Consider the following 12,761-nt stretch of genomic DNA (forward strand, 5'->3'; position numbering starts at 1 on the left):
TCTGCCAATAGAACCATCAATGTGGTATGCGTCTGGTGCCAGGGGAGACTATGACTGGTCTAAGCCAAACATGGTGATCTCCTTCCCCGATGCCAAAAGGCAAGTGATGCTGTTCCAGCCAGCAGGCCTCAGTGACAACCACTGGAGGCTTCTGGGAAATTCTGCCCTGCTAAAAGAGGACAACATAAGAAAGAGCCCCTGTTTTCACCTCGCTTTCTTCTTTCCTGCATTGCTCGGTTCCACATGAGGCTGTGAATCACACCTGGAGTTCCAGCAGCCATCTTGTGTCTGTGCGGGGACTCAAACACTAAGACGGCAGAGTGGAAAGACTGAGGTGCCTGGGTCCTCTCTGACAAAGCACCGAGCCTCTTCAGCACGTCTGGTATCACCTATCTCCAGACTTCTTGTAATGAGAGAGAGTATCGTTATTTTTTAAGCCACATTCTGTTATTTGCTGATACCACAGGGCTCCAATCCTAGTCAGGCCAAGGGGCCGACTGGGATGCCAGTTGCTCAGCTGGTGTCAGCATGAAAGGGGAGGAGACACCTGTGACATGAAAATGTGGGGGACCAACCTCCTTCTCAGAGGTCCCTAACTTGGGTCTGACTAACAGCAGAGAGACTTGGCATGTGACTCAGAGGAGCCTCTGGGCATGGTCCTGGCCCTGCCCTGGGAAGGGTTTTAATTCATACCCAGTGCTCAGGGGTAACACTTTCCTGCCATAGTGAGCACTGGAGAGGGCCAGAGCTTTGAGGGGGCTGTCAAAGTGGGCTGGGGCCCACTTACAGGCACTGACAAATAATGCTATGGTGAGGGATGTCCCAAGTGCATGGGACCCTGCTGTTGTGATGGTTTTCCACCACAGACTGTGACAGAGTCATTCTTGAATCTGAGTTCTTAAGACACATATTGTGGGTGTCCAAACTCCAGAGACTAGTTATTTCAAGTCACCTGCAGTGCACTCGGGGCCCTGTTTTAAAAGTTCACTTCACTTGGTTGCATTCGTTGGCCCTTCAATTGTCAGGAGGAATGGCTATTACTCCACGTAGTAATTTTAAAAAAGAAGTGATGATTTTTCAAGTAATTATCAACAAAAATGCCAAACAAGAAGGTAGAGCCTGAATAACCCACAGAGGGAAACTACCAAGACAGAAAATAATGTGCCACAAATAACACCGCAAAAGCAAACTTCTTGGCAGACAAGGTGCTTTGTCATATCATACTCACCTTTCTTTAATAAACTGCCCTCTGTGGCTGTATTTAAATCATAAAAAGAATTTAATCTCATTTCTTATGCCGACAAAATTCAGAGACTATTAACTCTGCAATATATAATACTGTATATTCTTGCAAATAAGTAAACAAGTTTACTATCTCATCATTTTTATTTCTTTGCAGGAACTCCTTAGCTATTACAAAGGAAGGAGAATGAATGTGATTAATAAAAATTCTAAAAGGTAACCAGTATCATTTACAACTTCCATGTGTATGCTATGCCTTAGAGCGGACCTGTGAGCCAATGTCTGTTTCTGTCAATAAACTTTTTATTGGAATACAGTGATATCTATTCATTTGAGGATCATCACTGGCATCTTAGGCTGCTTTTACGTTACAACGGCAGAGATGGGTAGTTGCTAAAAGACTGTATTGGCCCTCAAAGCCCAAAATATTTACTACCTAGACCTTTACAGAAAAAGTTTGCTGACCCTGGTTTAGAGTAATGGTTATTCTTTTTCCTAAATTGACAAGTAATGTTCATTTTGACAATGCACCCAAATCCTGCAAAATAGCAAAGCACTGAAATAATTCTATTGTTCCATAACCATTAACAGTGATTTCTAGCTTATTATGCGCGGTGGTACAGAAAAAAAACATATACAATGGATTACATACAATTTCCAGGGCCCTGACTCTAAGTCCACCCGTTCTCTTCAATTCAAGAAACAAACTGCAGGGTAAGGAAGAGAGTCATAGCGAAGAATTAAATAATGTTGGAGGATGATATCATCATCATTAAAGCGTATTACTGAAGAGAATCATTCTAATTTACAAAAACAGTAAGAGTTTGGAAATGCCCAAACCATAACAATCATTGGTAACAAATAACTAGAACACACTTAAAATTGATCGCAATGCCGCAGTGGCCCAACACCGTGGTTGAGAACCACTAATTTAAAGTAGCGATTTTAAAGAAACAAGTACAATCCATGATCTCGAGGTTGATCTATTAATTCATCCTTTCAACATGTGAGTGCTTACTGTGGGCAAGCTCTGTGCTAAGCATTCTGGAGTGCAAAGGCAACTGAAGATACAACGTTGGCTCTCAAGTGGTATGCACTTCAAGAGGACAGGAAATAATGTCAATGGATTATTGCCGGTTTGAGGGAAATGAAAAGGAAGTAAATCGAGGAAAGCTCCAGGAAGGAGCATTTGAACTGAGCCTTGTGTGACAGAGAGAATTTTAATTGGCATTGGTGGGAGACCACTCAGGGAAGGAGTCTGGAGGGACCTGGGAGTCACAGGGGTTAACATACTCCACCTAAACTCACAAAGTTAAGTACCGGGATTAGGATTAGAACGGGGTTCTGCAGTGTGAAGCATTTTTCAAAAGCCATTCACAAGGTTTTTGAAATATACTGAGTGGTAAAATTTCTAAAAAGGAAATATAAAAGTATGAGAGATAATGTTCCTTTTAAAATTGTAAACATTTTATTTAATAAGAGGGGAAAGTTGTTATATAAACTATACTAGAAAAGGGCAAAATCAATCAACCTGCAAAAAAAATCTACCATTGTCAAGAGTCAAAAAAGATCTGAATATCTAAGAGTAAACTAGAGCCAACGTTTAGCTTACAGCAAAGGAAACAACCATTGATAAAACCATTACTGGAATTCGAAGCTACCCCAATTTTCTATGACTTGGCTCATTTGCCAATTGGAGATGTCTCTCTCACAGTGCCACCTTTCATATTTATTCGGATACTGGATCTTTAGCAGAAATAATGATCTAAGATCTCATATTAGTCTACAGCCATGCCACCCTGAACGTGCCCAATCTCGTCTGATCTCGGAAGCTAAGCAGGGCCGGGCCTGGTTAGTACTGGGATGGGAGACCACCTAGGAAGACCAGGTGCTGTAGGTGTTAAAAAGAAAAAGATCTCATATTTATTAACTTTTACGTTTAGATAACGTCAACTCCCTCCCCTCTAACGACTAAGTAAACTCCATTTTAACATCTTAAATAGTATAAATTGTTTAACTATTAAAAGTAAAGAGGAGGAAGAAGGCAGAGTACTGTGTTGTGACTTAATTCTGTTTAGTGCACCGCAGAGTAACAAAAGTCCTTTGTTATTCATCTCAAAATGGAGGTTGTTTGGTATATTGGTTACTATTATCCTGTGTTGAACACTGGGAGATATGTTGAAGGCAGTCAGCCACCACTTAGTCAATCTTAAGTAAATGGGCCTTGAAGCTTTCCCAATAAACATCTGATCACAGTAATACACATGGGATCAGAGCAATGTGCAATTATGATGGCATGCGCAATAGATTATATGATCATAATAATCTGGCGATGTCTTCACTGCTTATAGATACACATAAACATCCCTTACTTCTAAAATGGAGGGCAAAAAGTATGAGGGAGAAGCCATATTCAATGTTGTGTGTGTTCTTTGCGTTATATGTGTTTACCAGTGTTTTCTGGGATCCAGAGGCCAGACAGACCAGGTTCTAAGCACTTCTGAATTTAGTGAAAACTCTCCCTACCTCATCTCCATGACATAAATCCTCCCCTCAGCTAAATCAATATATAGGCAGTCCCTTCACAAAGCCTTGAACTCTCCTATCTCATGAATTTGCTCACATTAAGTGAGGATGAGCACAAATAAAAAGTATGCACTGTGTTTCCTGGGTCTAGAGTTACCATCTACTGTCTGACCTTGGTAAGTTGGTTAACCTCTCTATATCTCATTATCCTTATAGCTAAAGTGGAAATAATAAGAAAACAATACACTCCATCTTGTAGGGTGTCTTTTGAGAGGATAAAGTAAGTTAAAACATGTAGAGTGCTTCAAACCTTGTCTTGAAAACAGGGCTCAATAAATGTTATGATCATTACGATCATCATTATCATGCCACTTGGACTTCCTCATCCCTCATCTCTGTTAAGCAAAATCCCTTCCTCGGGCCTCAGCCATGTATCCAACATGATTCCTCCGTCTCCTGATGTGAACCTAAATCATCTATCAATCAGCTGGCACTATTAACTTATATGTAGCGGTCACGAGTACAGGAAATTTTCTTATTTAGACTGCAAACTCCTTGAGGACAAGGACTTCTGTGTGTGTTTGCTTTGCATGTAGAATAAATCTGGTAAAATTGTTGGGTAATGGTCATAGAAGCTGGACGGGGGTATCTTGAAGTGAATGTTCATGGTTCTTATTTTTAAATAACATTCTTGGTAGCAACTGATAAGGCAGTTATTAGTGGTAGCAGAATCAACTGAAATGTACAACTGTTATCTGTTTTATGTTAAGAATTTGAAATGGAAAATAATGCCAGGAAGAAACTGGAGTGAGGATGAGAGTAAGAGCAAGAAGAAAGAGATTCGAGCTCTAGATCTGCAACTGACCACTTACATTCTTTGAGGTTCAGAGAAGTTAAACCACTGGCAAATTCCTCATCTACAAAGTGGTAGGTTGGAATCAGTGACCTGCAAGGTCCCATATAGACCCTGTTGGTTGCCCCAATCAAAGCCTTTGAGTTTGCCGAACCCAGATTTTGTTTGGGTACTGTGCAGCACTGTTCTAGATAGGTGACCTCTCCTCATTACAGAGGCATAGAAATCTCATTGGCCTTTTAAATGACTATTTTAGGAGCAGAAATAGGACCCAGTTCTAGCCAATGGGACCTAAGGGACACCTGCTGTAGGGCTTTTGGAAAAGAATTTCCTCCTGATAAAAAGAAGGATACATGAATAACCCTCTACCCTTGCTTCCTGTCTGTGAATGTAACTTCCTGAGGAAATGGTAACTGATAACTGCAGTGCCATCTTGAACCATGAAGAGAAAGCTAAGAGAATTGCAGAGAAGTCAATCTAGTGCTCCAATACAGCTACCAAGTTGAATTAACCAGCTCTTTTTAAAAACAATAACTCCCCCTGTTGCTTAAGCAATTATAGTTCTCTTACTTGTCCCTGAAAAATTCCTGATTGTCGACATGCTAAAAACCCAGGCACCACACAATTGAGGCACAATGCTAGACTATGGGGAATTTGATACATAGATAATCTCTGATGACTCACAAAATCCCCTCTGGGACATTCTTAGATAAATGCTGCCCTGGCTGGGCCCTGCGACCTGGAATGCCATTTGTTTCTACGTAACCAGTGTTCGTTCTTCTCACTTTGACATGTTGGCTTCTTTTTGTAAATTGAGGCTGACATATACATATTCAGAGATTAAGGTTAATAGGAAAAGGTGTCTCTTAATTTCAAAACAGATCTAAACTCTCTATTTTCCACAAAAGAGGGCTTCTAATCCTTTACTAGTGTGATTATTTTAATAAGCTTGTTTTTCACAGTTACTATTGATTCTTTCCAAAAGTTCCTAACATTTACTTCAATGATTTCCTAGCTTGTCTACCATGTTTCTAATCTAAATATTCTAGTATGTTTATGTTAATGATCTGAGTACATATATTCCATTCGAGATCACAAAACTCTCATTGGCGTACACATAAACAACATCGACCTGCAAACTTGTCACAGACAATGCAGACTATACAAGCAGAAAGCACTATACTCAGTCCTATCCCCTCCCTTATGCTGCCGATGAGGAATCTGAGGTCTGGAGAGGTGACATGCCTTGGTGAAGGTGACATAGCAAGCTGGTGGCATTATGGAGAGCAGGAAACTTTGGTGGTTTGATGGGAGTGACTGCAATGACACTGACTGTAACAATGGCGACTCACGTTCATCCTGGGCTGAGGACAGAGTGGGAACTATTCTAGGTTCTTTATGTGTTTTAATTCATTTAACTCTCACCAGAGCCCCCAGAAGAGGTAGGTACTATCATTATTCTGATGTTATAAATGAGAAAACTGAGACAAGAAAAAGGTAAACACTGGCCCAAAGTTAACTAATACTCAATGCACATGCAATCATCATTCAGCCATTTCTCATCCCGACCCCACTATACCAGGCCATGGGGTGACATTTCCTGAATGGCTCCTGTTGGTAGGTCAGTGGCTTGAACTGTGGTAAAACTAAGAAGTATAACGAACTTCTCAAATCCTGATCTTCTTTACACTGTTTGTAGCTAGGGCATATAGGATGGTCTGAGTTCCAACGAGAGGCCAACGTTCCATTCCAAATGTATGTAGCACAGTCCTTATATTGTCAGTATCACCTGATTTCCTAGCATCCTAATGGCAGAGAAAAGAGAGGAGGAAATAAGAGTTGGTGGGAAGGTGGAAGAGGGGTTAAGAGACGTATAGGATAGAGAAAATCAGCCTCCCGCCCAATTAGTAGTCCTTGCCTGCTTACCAAAGTGAAAGTCCCAGGACACATACCATAGAGGTGAAGAGACATGGTGTGGCCCAAATGCCTTGTCTTAAGTTTGTGGAGAGAGTAAGGGAGAAGGCATTATAAAGGCAGCATCATTTTTCAAAGAGCCATCGCTATTTTCCACTTCAAAGTAGAGCTGGCCAAGCAAAGGTAACTATTTTTCTGGGTTTTTATTGTATTTCGAAGCAAACTTAAGCATGAAGAGTTGGAATGGCCTTTTGAGGGGATCTTGTCCAAGCCCCTTCGGTAGTTGCAGAGAAGCAAACCAAGGCCCAGAGAAGTTCAGTAGCTTAGCCCAGCTCGGAAGGTCCACACAGCCATGCAGAGCTTCTCATCGCTTCGCTGCTACGTGGTAGGAATGAGGGGACTGAAATAGAAGAGAGCTTTGGAAAGGGTGATGACTGGGGATTGAGCTCCTCTATACACACCGAGGGGGGCCTGAACATGATCCCCAACATGAAACCCAAGTCAAATAGTTGGGAATTCAATAAGCTGCTGAATCAAATCTACCTCTCTTCTAGTCTCTTCTGACTTCTCTGGGAGACTGTCCAAGGCTGGGCAATGCCGGGGTCAGGCTACAGACCTTGCAGCTCATCTCAGACACAGAGGTGGCGGGACTGGCCCTGAGTCCCAAACCATTCAGCCAGCCTGACAGCTCAACACAGCCTGAGAGGACAGCATTCAAAGTGGGCAAAGGGAGGGAACTGGCAAGGCCTCCTCTGATCAGATTGTTCAACAGCGTCTGAGCTGGCTGGCCTGGCTCGGCCCCAGCCCCAGCCCCGCTGCCCTGAGCCAGGGCCTTCTTACTAACGCAGGCCTCGAGCAGCAGCCCTGCACGGCCTGGATCTCCTGGCACTGCATCTAAGCCAATCTTGCCTACAGCTGTCAGCGGCACAGTCTGTTTGATGCTGCATGGATGGCAATGATTCAGTCATTCCGGGGATGCTTCCAAGGCAATGTTCTTGGGAAGGGGAAAAAGAATCCCCTTGGGGGTGGGGGGCAGAGGCAGTGGGCCACACTGCCAGCAGGCTGGCTCATCCTCATCTAAACACCATCAAAAGCCTGCCAGGGTGTTTTTGCTGAAACCTGGCAGTTGAATGGCCCCTGACAGTTGACTTGGGTCCATCCAGGTGACCTATTAACTTGAGATGCACTCTTGACGGCTAACCTTAGTGGATGTCACTATTATAAGGCAGTATGGCTCATGCCTACTCTAAATAATAAAAAATTATTCCTGACATTATTTAGGCAGAGAGGGAAATGGCCCCTTTGGTGAAACCCCGTGGACTTTGCCTTCACCTCACTGCAGAGGGCTGCTGATGCAAAGGCTGGTATTTGCCTGCAATCTTTCCCTGGGAAGTAATTAGTTTCCATTTAGAGGGATGACAAATTGATCAGGCAGGAGTCGCACTGAGCTCTGAATTGAAGCTAAACTGTGATGGCTGTGGCTCTGGCAAGTCAGGTTTGTAGGTCTGTCGATGCATTTTACAGTTTCAAAATTCAATCACCCAACAGCAGGAGAGGAAAGACACTGCTCTGAAAAGAGAATCAAAGCCTGCATTTCCTTCTGCAAGTTCATTATCGCCTCGCTAAAGCATGACGGTGGTGTGAAATGGGTTAGACGCACGGATGCTTCTGTTAACGGCCAAAGGAAAAAAAGTCGCACATCATTAGGAATGGAATAAACGATACTGAGGCACAGAGCAGAAATGATTTGATTAGTAATTTCCAGTTTTGAAAAGACCTGGAAAAGTACCAAATGACTATACAGAAGGTGTGATGGAGTTCTTAATTGCTATAACTGCTCTGGGAGACTTGATGATTTGTGACATAGAATACAGCACAGTACGCTAACGCTAATAACCGTTAATTAAATGCAGCAATGATATACTCTCAAAATGCACATACAAGTTACCATAATTTCTAGATTAAAAGCTGCACTGTCAGAAGCCAAAGGCAAAGAAAGGTGGAGGGAGCAAGAGACATCTCTCTTGCCTTCATGAGCAGGCCCCACGGTCTGCCCAGAACGGAGCAGGCAGAAAATACTATGGGGAAAAAAAAGACACTTAGCTGCAAAATGTGAAACGGTTCCTGAATGAAGCTGGCCCTCTGGAGGGAGAGTTATTAATTCCGAAAGGCTGTTGCTGCACCAGACCATCTGGCGCTGTGCAGGGAGTTCAGGGGCTGGTGCAGCTTCCGGTTGGGTCTGCCTCACCCCACTGTGGCATCTCCCACTTGAACTGTCACCATGCCAGGTCCAAGACGTTTGGAGGGAAACGGGGAAGAGAGGAACCTGGTGAGATCATGGGGCTCTACAGAGTTTCAGATTCTCTCCTTTTCATGTCCAGCCCCTGACGAATGAGGGAGGTTACCACAGCCGATACTGGGGCGAGGGCGGGGGAGTGATTCTCATGAAAGCCTCATTGGAACGGAAGATAAAAGCAGTCAATTAATCCCCCTCCCTTTGGGTGAAGAATGCTTGTGAGCCTGAAGGAAGGTGAAGAAAATGCTACTGCCTCCAACTCAATTATCTTGATAATGGCACACAGAGGAAGCTGGGACAAATAGAGGAATCCAGAGATAATTCAAATACTCCAGTTTAGGCCATGGCCTTAACTTTCTCATTAAGCTATTACTAAGGCCACCAGCATTTAGGAAACACAAGAGACCTGCCTCTTGGAGAGGTCAAGGAGCAAGAGAAATGCTTTTTGCCAGTGATTCAACCAACATCTACCGCACCCTCACTGGAATACAGAATCGAGTCACGCAAGCAACATACAAGGGAGGAATGCAACATGTCTTGGGGTAAATGTTCCTGCAATGAGGAAGAAGAACTGGAGAAAGTTTCCAGGAGGATGTGGCAACTCTTGAATAAGTTACAGGATTTGGACATGAGGCAAACCAGGAGAAGGGCACTGTAGAGGAGGAAGAGCACAATAACTGCCCCAGGAGGGAACAGGTCGGTAGAGCGACTTGGGAGAAATCAGGTCAGCCTCGGTGTGAAGAGGATGAGTGCAAAGGTGAGTGGAGGCAATTCAGAGAGAGCCCAGAATGACAGTCAGATGTGGCTGCCTTTCATTCCGTAAAGGACAGTGGTAACCAAAAGAATCTGCGGTATCCTGTTTGAAAGTCTCTTCTGGGACCGCTCAAACGCGTCCTAAACAGAACGCCTTCCCTAACTACCCTCTCCTCATCACCACTCTTCTATCCCTTCAACCTCCTTAAATTTTTCTTAGCATTTATCACTCTAGCCATCATATTAGACATTAATTTGTTCATTGTTTGCTTCCCCTTCCTCGCCCCCCCCGCCAACCTCCTTCTCCATGAGTGACTTTATTTTGTTCCCTGCTGAATCACGGCACTTGGAACAATGCCCAGCACTGGTGCTCAACAACTATTTGCTGAACGAGACAGTGGGTGGGTGGATGGGAGAGCAGCTGAAGCGGTGGTTCTCAAAGTTCTGTACGACCGGCAGCCTTAGCCCCACCTGGGAACTGGTTAGGAAGGAGCTTTCTCAGGCTCTACTGCAGATTACATAAATGAATCAGAAAGTCCTGGGTGGTGCCCAGTGACCTGTGTTTTAATGAACTCTCCAGGTGATTCTGATGCACACTTTACGGGTGAGAACCACCTGATTAGAGACCAGCACAGATAGGGAGGCCAGTTAGGAAGTCACAGCAGAAGCTGTTTTGAAACAAAGGAAGGGGCAGACTGGGCCACTCTTTTGAGAGGTAAAACACATAGCACATAGACATCACTGGGGAGAAGAATGGGCTGGGATGTGGGACTCAAAGGCTTGAGTGTAGACAGGAGGAGTGATGCCTCTCTCACTGAGAATGGAGAGAAGGGCTGTCGTCAGTATGATGGACAAGGAAGTGGGCCAGCCAGGTTCAGGCTCAGCAAAGTTGAGTTTTCAATGATGAATGAAACAGTTTTGCTTCCAAGAGCTCAAATCTGATTGAAGACATGGATAGAGAGAAATTCAAGACAAACTCTGGTAAATGGCACCAAGTTTTATGGAATGAATTAAAGACCCGAAAGTGAAAAAAAACAACTATGAAGCTAATGAGAGAAAATGTAGAATGATATCTGTAGACTAGGGACAGATTTCTTAAACCAGACCTCCCAGAACTTACGTAAGACCAAAAAATATACATGTGTCACTACAGAAATATTAAGGGTATCTTAAAAAAGTCAGTACAGATAGTTAATGGATATAGATTAGAAAAAGATATTTGAGTGTCCAAAAATAACAAATGACCCATAGTTAGGATATATAAAAAACTACTGCAAATCAACAAGTCAGAAACTCAGAAACATGGCCAACTCACAACAATACTTTATACTGTCAAGTGGCAAAAACTAGAAATGTGGATAACAGCAAGTATTGGCAAGGACATCTGGAGATGAGAACTCATGCACTGCAGGTGGATGGTGAGATGAAGTAGCAATTCTGAAAAGCAATTTGCAATATTTACTGAAATCATTTGCAATTGCTTTATGACCCAGTAACATCTCCTGAGATGCATCTCAGAGCAACGATTGTAGACTTTCATAAATGGACACATTTTGAGGATGATCGTGGTGGTTGTGTTTGTCGTGGGGGAAGTGAAGGCAACCTTAGACATCCTTTACTAGGGGAATGCGTTTTATGTCTCCTTGGCTGCACAAAGAAGCAATAAACTTGTGTGCACACAGCAGCATGGACAAAGCTTAAAGATAGTGTGAAGTGACAAGAAACAGAACTAAGATTGACAGCACATCACCACTTAGGTAAGCTAAACACACCTGCAGAGTTAACAGCACCTATTTGACAAGGTAAGATATCCAGCATGTTAGCCTGGGTGTTGGGGGTGGGAGAGCAGACCGGAATAATGGGGAAAAATTAAGAGATGCCTCACACAGATCTGGGATGACAGTGCATTCTGAAATGAGTAGTATAGTTAATTCAATTCTCTGACCTGAAAGCTCTAATTTATACTTATAAAGTAATAAAAACAGATTTATGGGAGAAATGCATTTCAGGCAAGGGTCTGATATGTCTTTCTAGGGGGGCGAGGTGCTCCTGCTATGCCTTAAAGGATGGGAACAGGACTTCAATTTATGGAGGTAACAAACATTCTGAGGCAGGGAGATGGGATAGTGCTGGGTATGACTGGAAACGCCTCGTGGACCAGTGTGACCGGAGCCAAGAGCAATGGAAGGTGGGAGGGAGATCAAAAACAATCATGCATGACTTCGGTGGTTGGCCTGGAAGCCCAGGAGAGATACGCCATGTGGCTGCAGCATGGGAGCGGGAGGTGGGGGCAGGAAATTACAACTGGGATCTGGCAGTGGGAAGCTGAGCTGGCAGGGCCTGCCTGGTGGACACCTACACAATTCCGAGGTAGCAGCGCTGCGGCCCTCATCTGAGCTTGCTGATGACCTTCTCCAAAAACAAGTTGTCCTTGTGGCTGTGAAAAAGTGTTTTACTGTTCTAGGCCCACACTCCTAGACAAGGGAACCAAGCCTTCTTTGAGTCCCCACCCACAACCACCACCGGTATCAATGAAAGCCTCTATATCTCAGTTAGTTGGTCTGTCTGTCTCCTACACGCGCACACACACACACACACACACAGAGTTAGGTGTGTACTAAGCAGAGAAATAGCGTTACACTCTAGTTCATCATGGAATTTCTGCATCCACCTCCAATTTCTATTAGGTAAGCAAACCAGTCCCCCTACCTTATGCAGGTTCCCTACTCCCCAACCCCTGTGAGGTTGGTTTAGTTTATTTTAAATGACTCAAGTGTTGGGGATCTAACTTTTTCCCTTGAGGAATTAAGACTGCTAGCAAAAATTTCCTGTTTCATCCTAAGCTGTCTTCCTACCATCCGGGCTGCCATCAGCCATTTATTTTTCTTATGGGCACCAAGAAAAATGTTTTCAAGTGTATTTCCTAAAGAGATGAATGTCATGACACATATACATCCATATACGATTTATATCATGGCCTCCCCAGAAAAGAGACCACAACACTCCCCTAGCCTCCAAAAGGCATCCCAGGGGATTAAGTCTGCTCCAAGTTAAGAGTATAAACATTGTTTTCTTTTTTCTTTTTGGCCTGGCAGCCTTAATCCCTTTAGAAGGGCTCAGCCATCATTACAGAAGAGGACATACTTAACGTTTTCAAGTTTTGCTCTAAAACAGAAG

The 12,761-nt window shown here is 43.6% G+C and overlaps 1 protein-coding gene and 1 non-coding gene across 2 annotated transcripts in view; one reads left to right on the forward strand and one right to left on the reverse strand.

The window, feature by feature from the left end:
- Positions 1 to 12,761, reverse strand: part of AUTS2 (AUTS2, activator of transcription and developmental regulator) — a 193,857-nt gene that overhangs the window by 145,310 nt on the left and 35,786 nt on the right. The gene's annotated exons all lie outside the window — the stretch shown is intronic.
- On the forward strand, positions 3,024 to 3,142 carry LOC112485318. Its single transcript, XR_003048402.1, has one exon. It is a non-coding gene; the product is annotated as a 5S ribosomal RNA (ribosomal RNA).

This window comes from Pteropus alecto, unplaced genomic scaffold (assembly GCF_000325575.1).
Source record: "Pteropus alecto unplaced genomic scaffold, ASM32557v1 scaffold68, whole genome shotgun sequence".
Taxonomy (NCBI): Eukaryota; Metazoa; Chordata; class Mammalia; order Chiroptera; family Pteropodidae; genus Pteropus; species Pteropus alecto.